Source organism: Pteropus vampyrus, unplaced genomic scaffold (assembly GCF_000151845.1).
Source record: "Pteropus vampyrus isolate Shadow unplaced genomic scaffold, Pvam_2.0 Scaffold45, whole genome shotgun sequence".
NCBI lineage: Eukaryota > Metazoa > Chordata > Mammalia > Chiroptera > Pteropodidae > Pteropus > Pteropus vampyrus.
The window spans coordinates 7955683-7961219 of record NW_011888826.1 but is presented as its reverse complement, the minus strand read 5'-3'; positions in this window follow the sequence as shown (position 1 = coordinate 7961219).

Here is a 5537-nt window from a genome sequence, read left to right as displayed (position 1 = left end):
GTTTCTAACCCACTGCTGCCCTCCTGGGCCCTTAGCGGTGGGTTAGTAAGAAAAGGCTAAAGATCTCTGCGTTGAGAACGTTCCCTCCACACGTGAAACTGCTCAAGCCATTCGCTCCGGCATCAAAGGGAGTTCTGTTTTCATTTGCTTTGCAATTAACTGGCGTTTTTGAACCGTTCCTTCAGGAGTTACGTTTATAACTAAAAAGTTGTAGTTCTCAGGAAAACCCTTGTGTATCTTTTAAATCCTAGTAGGGACACACGAATAACCTCAGGACTTGGGTCAATAAAAGGGTCGAGAACATTCATTGTTCAGGTTCCACATCTGTCATTTACCCTGAAGAAGGGAAAAAACGGAGCCAAATTCTTATTTTTTTTTAACCCAGCCTTTAACATATCAGTGATCAAGGATTATGAGAGCATGGTTCTTTTACACACAATAAACATGACCATCGCCATTTATGATGGATGAAAACAGTAGGGAAAAAAACAGACCCTGACAAATAAATAAATTAGTGTATAGGAGGAAAAAAAAAATGGTGCAGAAAGTTTGAGGCCACCGACCTCTCTGAAAACTGAAAGAGGCAGCTGAAGAGGAAGAGGACATCAATACGTCTATCTACAACTTCCAACAATAAGTGCAGCCTCTTCATCTCCAGAGACGGTGATGAATTCTGATAATAAACATAATGACCCTTCCTTCCCTCTACATTATGTATGTTTACCCCAATATACTTTTTACTCATCATTTTATTTATGTATTTAGGAAGTACCACATTTGCAGCTAACACACATTGGATCCTTGCCAGGCACCAGTCTAAATGCTTTGTGTATAGTCACTTTATTTAATCCTCACAACAGCCTGTGAGCTGGGTGTCGTCAACATCCCCGGTGAAAAGATGTGGAAATGGGTACAGGGAGTCCATGGCTATTGAATCCTTGGTTGACACATTGACCATGCTGCCTCTGAAATTTAGGACACAAGTCACACCTACACTCCACCTATCTGATAACTGGGAAGTCCACATAGTGATTTGCATTGATCCTTCTTCCAAAGTCAGAGGTCAAGGAAGGTCCTCCCGTACGTTTGCCTTTGTCACTGCCCCCTCTACTGATACATTCAGATTGGAGTTTCTTCCTAGTATAATTTAAGACCCTCGAAAATGCATTTGGTTTTCAAAGAGAGAAGGAGAGAAGAAGCAAAGATAACACAGGGCTAATGACAAGTCTGGAAATTGTGCAAAGCTCCCTTTGTCCCTGTGGGTCTCTTATTCTCATTTTCTAGATCGAACTGCATCCTGAACTAAAAAATCTTCCTCCCGATTTTGTTTCCTTCCTTCCTCCGTCCCACCCTCAAATATTTCTTACTTGCTTCGTTTCTTAATTGCTCATTACGTCAAGGGCTATGCTAGTTGCCAGGGTTGCAAAAGTAAATGATGTATTCCCTCCCCTCCCCTCCCCTCCCCTCCCCTCAAGGGCTCAGAGGTGGGGGGAACAGATGCTTCGGTGGAGAAGCCCAATCTCTGAAAGAGATTGGCACGAAGTGCTGTCACTGAGTTTTCTTCCTGCGAGGGCAGGGAAGGTTTTAAAGAGGAATCACCTGTCCCACGGGGATAGGAGAGGAGAGGGGAGCAGAAAATGACAAAGCGATGGAAACGGTGGGGCCTAAAGAGTATTTTCAAAGAGCTGATTGAGGAAGAAATAATAATGCAAGTAGAACAGCTGATCCAATGTACAGTTGGTGATGCTAATTTCTAGGTATAGAATTTCAGGCAAGTCACTTCGCTCCCCTGCGAGTCCTTGTTTTCCTGTGTCAAGCGGATACAATGGCATGACTCGTCCCATAGAACTAAGCCCAGCACCTGCTCTTCACCCCTCACCTACATGTGTCTTGCTCCCTCACCTCATGCAGGTCTCCGCCTCACGCCATGTCCCATAGAGGCCTTTACTCAACACGCCATGCAAAATAACACTCCGGTCATCCGAAACATTGATTTGTATACTTTATAATTTCCTCAATATTTGTTGAATGAAGAAAGATAATATGTGCACATGTTAGCATAATACTTGAATGTGTATGTATACACATGTCTATGTAGTATGTAGTAAGTATTAAACATATGTACTCGCGCACACATACCCTAATGAGCTAAGTTTTTTTTTTCTTCTATCTTTTTTCTCGGTTTCTGGTTAAAAAAAAAAAATTTGAGAAACTCCAGTCCTGTTTCCTTTAAACTCGTGAGAGAAATTAAGTGTCTACATGGAGAATGAGCTAAGTGGATAGAAGACCAGATCTGGTAGTACAGATTTCTAGATTTCACGGGACTTTCAAATACTAGGATTTGAGACACCGGCTTGAAGGAACTCAGGTTCCTTCTTAATTATGTCACTTTTTTTTTTTAACCTTCCAGTTTGGCATTTTTGTTTAAGTAAAATAGTGTACAGCCTCATAAGTATTCTTCTAACCCTATTGAGAAAATTTCCTAAATGTGCCACTAGATGTATGCACTTTCTCTGGCGCCTCCTTGAGGTTGGACCTCTCCTTAGCAGCTTCTTGGAATAAACACTGTGATCCTCTACACTTTCTCCCACTACTGGCTTAACTCCATGATCATCTATCTGACGGGCAGCAGTATGGCTCCTCAGTTGGAGCAAAGATGAAGCTTACACTGAAGCAAAATTTGGAGGTACCCATATGGAGAGTTTGAAGCATGGCTGTGAGGGCTGCAGTAGATGAGCGTGCCGTTCAACGCCTGTCGAGACTTCTCCCTCTCCCCCACCCACTTCTGGTTAGAATTGATTTACTTGTTCTGCATAGCAGTGGATGTCCCAGAATGTCAGGGGCAGAGGAAGAGATGGCAGTTGTAATTCAATATTTCCCGACTCCCTAAGAAGAGAGGTAGATACTTCTTGCTATTATAAACACTTTACATCATAGTATTTAAAAGTAATTCCCCAGAGGTCTGTTTTATCGGGAGTAAGGGGAGAAAGAAGTGGGAGATAGATATGTGCGGTGGGAGGGTTTTTAAGGACACTGGAAAGCCTGGAGGATGTAAGAATTACCAAGAGAAAGAATAAAGAGATTCCTTTGGTATATTTTACTTCAAGTTATATTAGTAATAACTAGTTTTTAAATTTTGAAAGAGATAGCCAAGCACCATCTTTTTGATTCCTGTTAGAGTTAAAAAATAAGCCTCAATCGAGATTTAACTATCATAGTCTTCAGTGGTCTAACAACACTGATCTTCAGTGGTCTAACAACACTATCATAATTGGTATTGCGATGATATGTGTTTGAGGTTTTTCTAATGTCATGTACTGAGCAGTCCCAGCTGACACAGACAAGTTCAAGCATTTCTCACCACATAATACATTGCCAAGTGCTGGTGACCATTGGAGATTTCTATGCAACAAATGTGACCGCATGCCTACTCTGTCAGAGTTCTCACTATCAGAGACACAGACACTTTCTTACTACCATTCAGATTTGCTCCCCTGCCCTTCACTTTTCTCAAGATTCCAGAATGTCAGATCAGGCTCCTCTGCATAGTGGCTTAGCTAGACCCCTAACAATTGGCAGTAACGAAGGTAAGAGAGCAGGTAGCATGACTGAAAGTAAAAAGAAAACATTAATACTGTTAATACAAAGTCTGAGTGACTCTGATGCCACCCAACACATTTTTATATGTATGCATCTATTGATCTATCCTATCTATCTATCTATCTATCTATCTATCTATCTATCTATCTATCATCTGTCATCTGTTGGATTACATTAGGCATTCCAAAGTAAAGAGAAGACTTTTTTTCTTTGTCCCCCACTTTTAAACCAAAGGTGTTAAAAAATGTTTTTATTCATTGCAATGCCATATATGGAGAGAATATCTTTTTGTGCATTGGTATAATTTGGGAGGATTTTGTATGCAAGTTAATATACCATGAACAAATAAAAAAAGCCACCATTTGTATATTACTAAAAATTAGCCTGCTCTGTATCAGCCTGAGCTAATATCTCACATCTATCGGGTTCAAGGATGAGTCCTATATTATTATAACATTATAACATGCTTCTGTAAGATGTTAACATTTAGGATGGTATATAGGATGTCTACTTGGGCGCTTTTTTTTTTTTAAGTCCAAGACTACTGCAAATAGTTAAAAATAAGGAACAATCATATAAAATCTGTATGCATGTCCAGCAGGCATATGCAAACCTGACCAGGTCGGCCATCAGAAATGTAAAACCAAAAGTACATTAGCTCAGGCTGATACGGAGCAGGCTAATTTTTAGTAATATACAAATGATGGATTTTTTTATTTGTTCATGATATTTTAATATGCATACAAAATCCTCCCAAATTACACCAATGCACATAAATACACATTTGTTTTATTTTTTAAATTGGTGACACATGCTTAGAATTCACAAAGAACATTGCTGCTGCTTTTGCCCACGCATTTTTATTCCAGAAATATACAGAATTTTACACAACTATTAAAGATAGTACAACCATATACTTTCCCTTTATATTTCTGAATGAGCAAATCAGAAATTGCTAGTGAGAGAAGATGAGTAGTCATTTATAAAAACCACTGATATTCCGAGGCAGCCTTGAAAATTAGAAGTCAAATGGCATAGATCTACTTTGCCATAGATCCCAAATGTACCCCAGGAAGGCCATGGTCTCACCTCAAAGGGATGCAACTCACTAAAGAACACATTTTATTATGCAGTGTCCTTTTATCTTAGGCTGCCTGTATGTTTCCCACAGTGTGCATATATAGTCGTAAATATAGCTCAATTTTTAAGTCATATATAAAAAATAAATTAATTAAAATAAAAAGTGAAAGGCACAGAAATCCAGTTTTTGGTTGTAAACAACCTGAATACCTGCAAATAGGTCCTCAGGTGTGGACAGAGTGGGAAATGCACAAATGCAGCACATCCAGTCTAGAACAAGCCTGGTTCAGGCAGCATCCCGCAGAGGTTAGTGGCTGGTGCTCTGGCTGTCTTGCTCGCGTCCCTTTGCCCTTGACTCTGTGCATGCGGGTCCCACCTCCTCCGGGCAGCACCTGTAGCTCACATGCACGTTGGGCTGCAGTTTTGGGGAATTACCACTTCCCAGGAGCAACTCTGGAATCCTGACTGATAGGAGCTGGTCTATAGATACCTCAGCTGCCCGGCCCCTGGAAAAGATGACTCAGAGGTGCGCATTCCGTACCATTCTCAGGAGGCCCCAACCTCGGTGACCCATGAAATGATTTTTTTCATCATCCACCTTTTGTTGATCCTTCTCCTCTTGGTTTCATGTCCACCCCCCTCCACTGTCATTTCCTGAACAAACTGCTTACATTTGAATTTCTGTCTCAGGGTCTGCTTCCAGATAAACCCAGGCTAAGGCTCGGGCCCTCTCACCTGGCCTGCCATTCTTGGCACCAGTGTTTTGAATAGATAATCAGTAGGATTCAATCCTATTTTTTAAAAAATTTCAATTACCATTGACATTCAAAACTATATCAGTAATCTAATTTTTAATA